We start from the raw sequence: 13,304 nt of genomic DNA on the forward strand, positions 1-13,304 counted from the left end.
GAATAGTGTTCTTTTTCAAGTCGCAACCCTCTCTAGTGAGGGCTCCATGCACTCTCAACATCCTTCTGTAAGGATGTTCGTAAAACCAGAAAAAACTAAGTACCCCCTACTTTACGTAGCTCAAACAACGTGACGTATATGTTTACATGTGGTTGTACAACGATCCGAGACCACACACTAACGCAGATATACTGCAATCAATCCACGAAAGTATAAACGACTTTGTCGGCGAACCAAGAATCCAAGGCACAAGGCGCTATTCAAGCGACTATCGAAACCAATCGAGTGGGCTCTGGATCAGGAGAATTGAAAAGAATGTGGCAGTGGGTTCCAAAGTATTGCGTAATCATTACTTTCATTACAATTTTTTTTTTGAGTTGACACCGTAAATATCTGTTTTTAAGGCCCCTGAGTTTGAAAAAGTGGTTTTTAGAAATGGTCTTTGTGTATGATCAAAAATCTCTAAACTAAACAATCACGGCAAACTGAAACTTCATCAGCATCAGAAGGAAAATTTGACAAAGGCAACGGAGGCGGGTAGGCTTAACTGAATTGTACTTCTTCATAAAATGTAAAATGTGTCGCTTCTGAAATCCTGAGTTCGAAAATACTACTTTACTAATTTTTTAACTTTTTGTTTTTTTCTTTAAATGGCTTCTACGATGATCATTAAACTTCTTATTTATACGAGATGTGGCTATTAAATAACAAGACTGATGCTGCAACAGAAGAACTATGCATGCGCCAAATCCTAACGACCGGCAGCTGTGCAGCATAAAGCTTTCTCTTTCGATTGCAGCGTCTCACGTGTTTGTAGAGAAATCTGTCTGACCGGAACCATCGTTTGTGTAAGTGGTGTTAGTTTCATTTTGCCGAAAACATGATACTACACATGTTGTAGAGCAACGAATTGTCGCGAAATTTCACATGAAACTTGGTAAAACCGCTAATGAAACTTATCTTTTATTAAAAGAAGTTTATGGCGATGAATGTTTTATCACAGTTTTTGAGTGGTTCAAGCGTTTCCAAGATGGCCGAGAAGACGTCGGAGATGATGACCGTCCAGGTCGCCCTTCCACGTCCAAATCGGATGAAAATATCGATTATAATTAATCAACATCTCTACCGTGAGATGCTTGCTTAACTTCATGCAAGAGCAAGGAAAAACGGCCCGCTTTGTGAAAGAACAAGTCATGGGCCCTCCATCAAGACAATAAGCCGTCTGTCAAGACGTTTCTAGCCAAGTACAACATCCCAGTTTTAGGCCATCTGCCTTATTTGCCTGACCTGACCCCACATGGCTTTTGTCTGTTCTCTAAAGTCAAATCTGCATTGAAAGGAACACGATTTCAGTCCGTTGAAGCTGTGAAAGAAAAAGCGGCACGCGTCATGCAGGAGCTCACAGAAAAAGACCTCCAGCACTGTTTCGAACAATGGTAAATTCGCATGGAGCGTTGTAGGGACAGGGGAGGGGTGCATATTGTAGGCGGTAATAACTAAATATGTATAAATTTAAAATAAAATGTTTTACAGCAATAGTCTCGTTATTTTTATTGGCCATACCTCGTATTTCATGCAATAACTTTTATTTCTAGAGCTTTTGTAGTATTGGAAGGGATTTCCTTCTAGTCACAAAACTTTGTAATTATGTTTTCCGAATTAGTTATCGCAAGTAGGAGTTAAATATAATTTGAAATTAAGAGTGTGTAGGAAATAAAACGCAATAACTTTGGGAAGTTTAGCGAGTGGAAGGGGAGTTGTGATGTTTTCTTCCATTTAGAACTGAAAAATGCATGAAAAAAATGTGAGGGAGCGTGGCCAATTTATTATGAACAAGAAGGGAGCAATGATGCAGAATGTTTGGAAACCATTGGAATAGGGATTGCAGCCACTTCAAACCTGACCAACTCACATCTCCTGCCAAGTGAATCACAATAATATTCATCCCAATGAAAGGGTTAGATGAGAGTGGTTAGTAAGCTGGATTCACACGCGAAGATCTTGAAAAATTTCTAGTAGAAAGTAACAATACATTACAAGAGAATAAGGAAATGTTACTGCAAAAAAAAAATTTATGAAGACTTATTATACAACTCAGTAACGATTTCAGATACAATGGTTACACTGTCGACTAGACTCAATGTTAACCTTTACATATACTCATCTTTGGTTCTACCTTAATAGACAGAACTCTTTCTTACAATATGCGTTCAAGAATATTGCAATTATTTGAATGAACCATTTTTAAAATGAAATTATGGACGTAATGAAAATATATGATTCTAATCGAGAGGAGTCGTGATTTTGTGTACTTAACATTATAAAGACCTACTCTTTGCAAAACAGAGATTAGAATATAAATATTAAGTTATTCTTTAAGACATCCAACCAAAATGATTGGTCGACCCCTTGATCTCTGTGGTTTCAATACAAAACTGCATAACCACCACCGAACACAGTTCAGAATAACAACTCTTTACTGCCGTGAACATTAAATGACGCCCGTACTACGTCAATAAAAACAAACATGTACATAAATAAATAAGTGCTTAATAATCTTATATAAATACATTCAATACAAAATTATAGCTTATAAAATAGAAAGGTTTAAAGGAAGCCATTGTTTAGCCATGTCTTTGTCAGCATGGTATATAGTGGGACACTACTGTTTAAGGGCATGGATTTTTTGATGGCGGATGTTATTTTTTTAATTTTGCAGGCATCTGCAAATTAAAGATCTGGAGTGCATATATCTGCTGTACCCTGTACCATATACTGTCGTCGCTTATACCACTTTCTTCTGCAGCCCCAACACCTTCATAACCTTGCTAGAATTCCAGAAAAGTATATAATTTCTCAGCATATTGGAGTATATATTTCTTGTTTTGATACAAATATTTCTCCCGCTCGCTTGAGATACACTTGAGTTTTGATTTTCATTTAAATTCTTTATGCATTTACTAAAAGATGAATATTTAGTAAAATGCCCATTAAATCCAAAATTGAGGGAAGGGATTAGCTGAGAGGTTAGCATACTGGACTCCCACGCGGAGGTCCCGGGTTCGAATCCAGCTGCTGACCCTTAGATTTTCTCTTCCTAGGAGCTTCTTACAGCTCACTGTCCGGTGATGTACAGTGTTGTCTGTAACGCGAGAACACTGTCCGGAGGCCGGCAGTGCACCACTGAAAAAAGCTCCGGGCGCCAATAACCTTAGATGTTGACGCGCCTTAAATCATAAAAAAAAAAAAAATCCAAAATTTTGTATATGCATCATTGGCATATTCGCCAGAAATGGTAGAGATGTTAAGAAACGAAAGAGAAATAAATAGTGGGGAGGCGCAGACTGGTATCATGAGCGCACTCAAGGAAGTGAAAGGTGAAATGCCTTTGCTGCAATATCAGGTTTCCAACATCTTGCGTTCATACATGAACCGTAAGGATGTTATACTGTGCATTCTTAAGAACTATTTATGTAGTAATAATTTGGTGTTACATCAGATGAATGAAAACGACTCCTAGCTGACCTCCGGGATCATTCGGTCAACAAAACTAATGCTATATGAACTGTAATTATCTCTATTAAAGCGTCCTAGATTTTACAAACATTTTCATTTTCTTTCAAATGGTGTTTTATTGTAATTAATTTTTACATAAATTTACATTTAAATTTTTAAATAAACCTATTATTATTCCTCTTCAGTAAAAGTAATACATTATTCTATTTTATCAGAAGATAAGTTGAGCGGGTTGAAATAAATATTTATTTCCAAAATTTCCTTCGAGGGGTAAATTTTTCGAAAAATTACTTTTGGTCAGGGGACCCCAAACTTTTTACACAGGGGGCCAGTTCACTGTCCCTCAGACCGTTGGAGGGCCAGAATATAAAAAAAAAACTATTTTAATGTAAAAAAAATAAACAAAACGGGAACAAATAAAATATTTAAAATAAAGAACAAGTAAATTTAAATCACCAAACTGCCCAGTATTTCTGTGGGAACTATGGGCCTGCTTTTGGCTAATGAGATGGTCAATGTCCGGTTTAGTTATAGTGCTTTGCCTTTCTTCCTACTTCTACTGTTATTTTACACTGTTTTCGGAGCCGTGACGCGTGCATCCCGCGTCATCGGAAGTAGTACTGTACATGAGCAACGCAGCGCTTTGCGGCTCCGCCACATATAGTGCTCCACTCACTGACCACCAATGAAAGAGCACTCCCCTTCCGGAAGTGCGGCGGGGGCTGGATAAATGTCCTCAGGGGGCCGCATGTGGCCCGCGGGCCGTAGTTTGGGGACCCCTGCTTTAGAAAGCGTAAGATTCCTTTATATTATAAAATTGTACAGATTTTATTAAGAATATAAAAGCGGGTCGATATCTTGCTGCAGCAGTACTAAAGGATTAAATGAAATAGAAAGCAAAATCTGATCTCTTCTTCTTCGAAGATTCCGCCTTCGGCAACTGTGTCTAGAAGCGAACTCTGAAACAATATGAGAACTTTTCTCATAGCTAGGATTAAGGAAATACTGTACCTTTTCTCTTTCTATGATATGGTAATAAAGTAAATCTTTGTAAGTTACATCTTGTAGACAGTTCTTCCAACATCTGGTAACCCCTGGCTCTCCAGGACATTAACCGGGAGAATTAGGGATAACCACTTCCTAGCGACGAAATATACTCTTTTACCATCGACCTCAGAAAGAGTATTCTGAGATTTGGTAACCACCCACGCTCTTTAGGGAAGCCCCATGATTGACTAAATAATGCGAACAGCTGAGAGCAGGAAATTAGGGATAATTAACTACTTCCTCGAGTTCCAAGGAGGGTATGTACCCCCTCTAACAGAAACTATCTAGGGAAGGTAGCTGGGCTTTATAGAGAAGTCCTAGGACGATAGGAGGAGGCCGTTAACCAGGATTAATGACTCAAGTTATGGATCCATAAAAATCTTCTGCAATAAAGATGGCAATGAATTCAAGAAATTGTGGAATTTCTTGGTTTGAAAGTAATTGAAAGAATTGTGAGGAAAATATTTAATATAAATAGCAAATTTTCGTTTTAAACATTTAGATTGAAGGAACATTTAGCGATGAACTCAGCGGTAAAAATTAATGAATTAATTATGATTTTGTTGAGATTTCCTATGCTTTCAATGCCCCTTAATTTTAAATAATGCTCCCTGATTAATCTTGTGCCCCCCTAAATCATTTCACTGGTCCCAGCAGGGCAGTACCTTCCACTTTTTAGAACTTAGGTCTAACGATAGATACCTGGGCAGGTCACTAGTTCGACAAGAAATAGGATATTTCCTGTTCTACTAGTATTGTAATTATTATTTTTAGAAATAACAAGATATTTTATTGGAACAAGACGGTCAGATATTCCTTACCACCGATAAGAATGAAAGAGTGGAATATAAACACTAACAACGAAGAAGGATGGATAGAAATGCAGTTACATAACAGTGAAAGTTATAAGCTGCTAAGTGTTTTAGTGTATGAGCGTGCGGAGTGATTGTGTGCATCAATTTGCATCAGTTGCAGAAAACAAAGGGACACCTACACTATTCAACTAATACTCAATTAAGAAAGTGTGTACAATTTTAATATTACTTCCGGTACGCCAGCTAGGTCAAGTAATCATTTGCCTTCTCAACGATCTAAATGTAAAAATTAAAGCATGACTAATGTACAATCAACATTGTGATCATGGTAATTCTAACCTACATACGAGTGGCGTCTGCGCACCCATTTAGGTTAGGAATGTTTTTTTGAGAGGTGTGTATCACTATATTTATGAATCGTTAGCATAGCTGTAAATCGCAAGAAATTCGAATTTAATATTTCGTTTAGATGTTTCCTGGCACTTGTTAGTCAAGTTTTTGGTACAAAATCGAAAATCGGTCCAAAAAAAAACTTCAGTTTTTTGTTATCTTATCGGAAACCGGTAATATTAACTTATTACACCTTTTTTATTCAACTTCTCTTCGTGTATGATGCTGTCCAGAGGCATCAACAATGAAACATTTGTCAAGCAACTCAGCAAAGCTTAGGGTGGATTCTTTTGGCCCTCTCTTTCGCAATTCCTTCAAAGAATTGTTACATTTTTGCGATTGTTTTTGAAAAATGACACCAAAAATTGTCTTTAAACTGCATACTATTTGTCCTAAAATTGATGCAGCTTCTACTTTTCAGAACATCAAGTTTTCTGTCGATTAATCGGGAAGTGATATGTTAAACTTGCTTCTAAAGTACCCTTTCGGTTTATTTTGATATTTCGACATCAATATAAATGTTGCTAAGAATTCAAGTCTTGTGAAAACCGCTAAACCAAAAACCATTTTTGTACAGAATAAATTTTTGAGATTTCTGGTATTTTCATGCAAGTGCAATAAAAAGTTTCCTTAAACATTGAATGATAATTCCATATTAAATACTCGCGAACCATTTCTATTAAACTAATGTTTCATCAGTCCATTTTCTGCCTTCCATTTCTCAGTCCATTCAGTGACCACTATCCTGGTCCTTTCTCTGTTTCATTAGCAACAAATAAAAATACTAAAATTGTATTTTATAAGAATAAGTTCAGCTCAAATTAGTTTTTGATTACAAACAGGAATAGGAAGATTTTAGATGTTAAGTAGATATGACAAACTACGACATTATTATTGTCTTTTAAAATATTAACAACAGTTTCGCAACATTATTCAGGTTTCCCAATCACAGAATTCAAGAAAACACTAATTTGGCGTCTAAACTGTTTCTAAACATTTTGGAAGTTTGAAATTTCCAAATTAGGTTTCACAACAATTACTATGTTTCGTTTCAGTCTAGATGCAAATGTAACATTAAAAAGTTTCTAAGCGTGCATACTTACCTTTACGCTGACTTAGAGTGAACTTTAGCGACATGTGTCCAACAACAGCTGTATACAAAATTGTCAGTTTTTGTTTTTTAAACTTAAATACATTTATTATTTACCTAAAGACCTTCAAAATTAAACGATTTGTATTCAGGATATGACATAATATTTTAGGCATACTCTCATGTTCAAAAAATTAAGATAATGATACTTTTTTTTTAATTTCTTTATTACAGTCATTTTCAGTCATCTAAGTTTTTATATACTACATTTGGGCGAATGGGTTAAGACAATTATCTTTATGTAATGTAAATACTATTACATAACATTTTTAGAGAAAAAAAATACATTTTTGGTAGGATGGATAAATTTATCTGACCGTAATTATTATAATATTAATATTAAAGCATTACTAAATCTAGGTGCATCAGAATCAAGCCGGGACTACACCTGTAGATGTACTAAAGCAGAGAATAATAGATGCCTGTAACTAGGTTAAAGCCGAATCTATTTCTTCGGCAGTAAGGGACAATTGTGTCTATGGAACTCTAATGGTGGAGGCCATTTCGAGCATGATCTTGTTACGCTCCCCGATGGGGAAGGCAAAGCAGTGCCACTAGCTCAGTGAAGAAGGGGTGGGGAAGGGCGGTTTATAGTTGCCTTGAGCGCCACGCTGTTGTTTCGAGTGAAATAAGTACCGGTTTCAAGGGGATAAATGAAGATAAATAAAAGAAAATAAAATAATAAATGATTAAACAAATGGTGTAGGGAGAGAGGATGTTTATGGGCTGGTAAGAGTAGGTTCTTGGGGGTACAGCAGCGAAAACCCCCAATACCCGGAATAGTAGGTTGGCTGGAGTAAAAGAGAGAACAGTAACTATAAGGAAGCAGGAATTTAATTTAATTTAGATTTACGGAGCAATCAGTCATCGTGTAATGCACCAGCTACAGCAGGTCGTACTCACTTCAATATCAGAATAGGCTATTTTATGATCTATAACAGAAAATATAATGCTTGGTTAGCAATTCTTGAACATGAATATTATATTAGTTATACAAACAGAACTTGGAATTAAATTAATGGGCCCAGCTGACCAAAGAATATTTTCAACACATTGTATACATTTAATAAGAAAAATAAATAAATTTAAATAATAATAATAGTAAAAAAAAAAAACTTCAGTTCGGAATAATAACAGATTCAAACTTTGTCAAATTGTCCAATCTCCATTACCTTTGCTACCACCAGCGCTGGGGTTCACTCACCGCTCCTTTTAAATTCAACTTGAATTGGGCAGACGCCTGGTTCTCTACTCTTGCCTGTACGCCTTTAGAGTTTTCGTTCTCTCGGTACACGATAAATCCTCCTGCAAGCGAGTTTTCGTTTACTTTTCTTCACCAGCTATCCAAAGGCTCAACTTACTTCGCCAGCGTCAGAACCAACTCTGTTCGGTTCGCAACTTTTTTTTTCCTCATCTGCTCCCACTGCCTTCTGTACTCCTGGATTTTCTCTCTTCTTTTGTTTCTGCTCACTTTTGGTCTTCTAATCCTTTCTTTTCCCAACTATTACTAAGCCTAATTTTTTTTTTTATTACACAAAATCAAATTCACTTCATTAAGAGGTGCATTACAAATGACTGACCCCCCTCTCAACAAAAAAAAAAATATTATTTATTTATATATTTTGGTTTTTGTCTGTATAAATAATCACTGCCTCTCTCTCTTCCACCAGACTGACTGACCTAGCTATTATTTTCTTTTTAACCCCTAACATTCTCCCTTCCTTCCTAGGAAAGAAAATAATAGCACAACGAGACGTAGCCTGATTAATAACTTTTATTAACTTTGAATGTAGCGGCAACCTGGGAGAGAAAAGTTAACGAAGGAAGGAATTAATGGGACTAGGACTCTTCTTGCACTGGTTGTTCTTTAAGGTCCTTTACGCTCCATACCCCCGCAAATACTCCTGTTGAGGGGTCTTCAAGTTCGTACGCTACAGAGGAAATTTTTTTTCTCACCTTCCGTTTGACAAACTTCGGTGCCAGCTTCCCCGAAAAGTAAGATGAAGCATCGGATTGTGGATGGGTTCTACACCATACTACCTGCCCCTCTAGATATTCCACAGGCCTTCTCCTTAAATTATAAGCGCGTTGCCCCTTTTCATAAGCGCGATCGAGACGGTCCTGGACTTCCTTGTAAAGGATTGGCATCGCCTTCAGCTTTTCCATATGTCGTTCGCGATTCAGACCTATTTCACCGCTGGTCTCATCCGGTGGGTCCCTCTCATACTCAAACGCGGTCCTGGGCAGTTCTCGGCCGTAGTTTAGGTATGCGGGAGTGTACCCGGTGGCGTCGTGTACTGCTGTCTTTATCGCGAATTCCAGTTTTGATAGCTCCTTATCCCAATGGCGATGGTTCTCCCGTATATAAGACGACATCATGGTTTTTATTACCCTATTAACTCTCTCTGTGGGATTCGCCTGAGGGTGATAAAGACTGGTGAACCACGTCTTTGTCCCATATTCTTGCATCTTTTCCTGTAACTGGCGACCTTTGAACTGTACGCCATTGTCACAGATGATTATCTGGGGAACACCAAACTTCAGGAAAACTTTTTCTTCCAACAAGTTTGCTATCTTATTGGATGTGGCGGTCCGCAACGGAAGTAATATGGAATACTTTGAAAAATAGTCGCATACCACTAGCAGCCATCTGTTTAATTTAGTGGACAAGGGAAGTGGGCCCATTAGATCGGCAGTAATTACCTGCCAGGGGCTTTCCGCAACTCTCTGCCCTCCCATCAACCCTGCTGGTCCCTGTTGAGAGGGTTTCATTGCGAGACAGGTCGGACACCTAGCAACGTACCTCGCTGTATCTGCAGCCATTCCTGGCCAATAATAACCTTCCTTCAGTCGCTGAAGAGTCTTGTAGGAACCTAAATGACCTGACATAGAACTATCATGGAAGTCGAATAACAGCTTCTTCCTTTCGCTTTTTGGCACCACTAACTTCCAAGGACGATCCTCCCCCAAGATTTTCCTTCGATCCACTATTCTCTTGTACAGTTTCGACCCTTCTACTTTCCATAGTGGGTACTCATCAGGTCGCGTACTGACTTTAGTGCACAAATCTCGGTACCAGGAGTCTGTATGGCCAGTGCAATCTATTGCCGTCACCTCGGCATCCTCCTCAACCCTTGAAAGTGCATCGAGAATGTTAGGGGTTAAAAAGAAAATAATAGCTAGGTCAGTCAGTCTGGTGGAAGAGAGAGAGGCAGTGATTATTTATACAGACAAAAACCAAAATATATAAATAAATAATATTTTTTTTTTTGTTGAGAGGGGGGTCAGTCATTTGTAATGCACCTCTTAATGAAGTGAATTTGATTTTGTGTAATAAAAAAAAAATTTAGGCTTAGTAATAGTTGGGAAAAGAAAGGATTAGAAGACCAAAAGTGAGCGGAAACAAAAGAAGAGAGAAAATCCAGGAGTACAGAAGGCAGTGGGAGCAGATGAGGAAAAAAAAAGTTGCGAACCGAACAGAGTTGGTTCTGACGCTGGCGAAGTAAGTTGAGCCTTTGGATAGCTGGTGAAGAAAAGTAAACGAAAACTCGCTTGCAGGAGGATTTATCGTGTACCGAGAGAACGAAAACTCTTAAGGCGTACAGGCAAGAGTAGAGAACCAGGCGTCTGCCCAATTCAAGTTGAATTTAAAAGGAGCGGTGAGTGAACCCCAGCGCTGGTGGTAGCAAAGGTAATGGAGATTGGACAATTTGACAAAGTTTGAATCTGTTATTATTCCGAACTGAAGTTTTTTTTTTTTTATTATTATTATTATTTAAATTTATTTATTTTTCTTATTAAATGTATACAATGTGTTGAAAATATTCTTTGGTCAGCTGGGCCCATTAATTTAATTCCAAGCTTTGTTTGTATAACTAATATAATATTCATGTTCAAGAATTGCTAACCAAGCATTATATTTTCTGTTATAGATCATAAAATAGCCTATTCTGATATTGAAGTGAGTACGACCTGCTGTAGCTGGTGCATTACACGATGACTGATTGCTCCGTAAATCTAAATTAAATTAAATTCCTGCTTCCTTATAGTTACTGTTCTCTCTTTTACTCCAGCCAACCTACTATTCCGGGTATTGGGGGTTTTCGCTGCTGTACCCCCAAGAACCTACTCTTACCAGCCCATAAACATCCTCTCTCCCTACACCATTTGTTTAATCATTTATTATTTTATTTTCTTTTATTTATCTTCATTTATCCCCTTGAAACCGGTACTTATTTCACTCGAAACAACAGCGTGGCGCTCAAGGCAACTATAAACCGCCCTTCCCCACCCCTTCTTCACTGAGCTAGTGGAACTGTTGGGCATCGGATTGTGGATGGGTTCTACACCATACTACCTGCCCCTCTAGATATTCCACAGGCCTTCTCCTTAAATTATAAGCGCGTTGCCCCTTTTCATAAGCGCGATCGAGACGGTCCTGGACTTCCTTGTAAAGGATTGGCATCGCCTTCAGCTTTTCCATATGTCGTTCGCGATTCAGACCTATTTCACCGCTGGTCTCATCCGGTGGGTCCCTCTCATACTCAAACGCGGTCCTGGGCAGTTCTCGGCCGTAGTTTAGGTATGCGGGAGTGTACCCGGTGGCGTCGTGTACTGCTGTCTTTATCGCGAATTCCAGTTTTGATAGCTCCTTATCCCAATGGCGATGGTTCTCCCGTATATAAGACGACATCATGGTTTTTATTACCCTATTAACTCTCTCTGTGGGATTCGCCTGAGGGTGATAAAGACTGGTGAACCACGTCTTTGTCCCATATTCTTGCATCTTTTCCTGTAACTGGCGACCTTTGAACTGTACGCCATTGTCACAGATGATTATCTGGGGAACACCAAACTTCAGGAAAACTTTTTCTTCCAACAAGTTTGCTATCTTATTGGATGTGGCGGTCCGCAACGGAAGTAATATGGAATACTTTGAAAAATAGTCGCATACCACTAGCAGCCATCTGTTTAATTTAGTGGACAAGGGAAGTGGGCCCATTAGATCGGCAGTAATTACCTGCCAGGGGCTTTCCGCAACTCTCTGCCCTCCCATCAACCCTGCTGGTCCCTGTTGAGAGGGTTTCATTGCGAGACAGGTCGGACACCTAGCAACGTACCTCGCTGTATCTGCAGCCATTCCTGGCCAATAATAACCTTCCTTCAGTCGCTGAAGAGTCTTGTAGGAACCTAAATGACCTGACATAGAACTATCATGGAAGTCGAATAACAGCTTCTTCCTTTCGCTTTTTGGCACCACTAACTTCCAAGGACGATCCTCCCCCAAGATTTTCCTTCGATCCACTATTCTCTTGTACAGTTTCGACCCTTCTACTTTCCATAGTGGGTACTCATCAGGTCGCGTACTGACTTTAGTGCACAAATCTCGGTACCAGGAGTCTGTATGGCCAGTGCAATCTATTGCCGTCACCTCGGCATCCTCCTCAACCCTTGAAAGTGCATCCGCGGCCGCGTTTAACTTCCCCGGTCGGTGACGGATTTGGAAGGTGTATTGCTGTAATTTCACAGCCCACCCGGCTAGCCTGCCTTGTGGATCTTTTAGATTATTAAGCCACTTAAGCGCCATGTGATCAGTGACTACCGTAAATTCCATCCCCTCTAAGTAGGGTCTGAATTTCTCTATTGCCCAGAGAACGGCCAGGCACTCTTGCTCGGTAGTCGAGAACTTTTTCTCAGAGGCGGTCAGTCCTCTGCTAGCGTAGGCTATCGCCTTTTCGCCCTCCGGATACTCTTGGCACAAAATAGCCCCTACGCCCGAAGAGGACGCGTCTGTTTGAAGGATAAAGGGTAGGCTAAAATCTGGACAGGTCAAGATCGGTGAAGAAATAAGTTTATCTTTTATGGCAATGAATGCTGTTTCCTGTTCTTCATTCCATTGCCACCTTTTCCCTTTCTTTAGCAAGGTGGTTAACGGTGATATTATGGTTGAAAAGTCTGGGACAAATCGACGATACCACGACGCTAGGCCTATAAAACGTCTAACCTGCCTGATAGACTTTGGGGCTGGAAAAGTCATAATGGATGAGACCTTCTCAGGGTCTACTTGTAACCCATCCTTATTCACAACGTAGCCCAGGTACCTCAATTGCGACCTACAAAAGCGACATTTGTCCCAATTTATAGTTAATTTTGATTCAGCCAGTCGCCGAAATACCTCTTCTAATACCTCTACATGTTTTCCGAATTCGTTCGTCACCACCACAATGTCGTCGAGGTATACGAAAACATGTGGTTCTAGGTCAGCCCCCAGAACATGATCAATAAGCCTTTGCCACGTGGCTGAGGCGTTATGAAGCCCAAATGGCATCCTCGTGAATTCAAAGAGCCCACGACCAGCTACCGTAAAGGCCGTCTTTTCTTGACTA

At 39.2% G+C, this 13,304-nt stretch overlaps 2 pseudogenes; one reads left to right on the forward strand and one right to left on the reverse strand.

Annotated features, from left to right (window-relative positions):
* The first annotated feature begins 8,000 nt into the window (after positions 1–8,000).
* Positions 8,001–8,627, forward strand: LOC141449413 (uncharacterized; annotated as a pseudogene).
* A 1,445-nt stretch (positions 8,628–10,072) lies between these two features.
* Positions 10,073–10,669, reverse strand: LOC141450192 (uncharacterized; annotated as a pseudogene).
* Positions 10,670–13,304: the final 2,635 nt, after the last annotated feature.

The sequence above is a fragment of the Rhodnius prolixus genome, unplaced genomic scaffold (assembly GCF_049639745.1).
Source record: "Rhodnius prolixus isolate KJV_2025 unplaced genomic scaffold, Rpr scaffold_2, whole genome shotgun sequence".
Lineage (NCBI taxonomy): Eukaryota > Metazoa > Arthropoda > Insecta > Hemiptera > Reduviidae > Rhodnius > Rhodnius prolixus.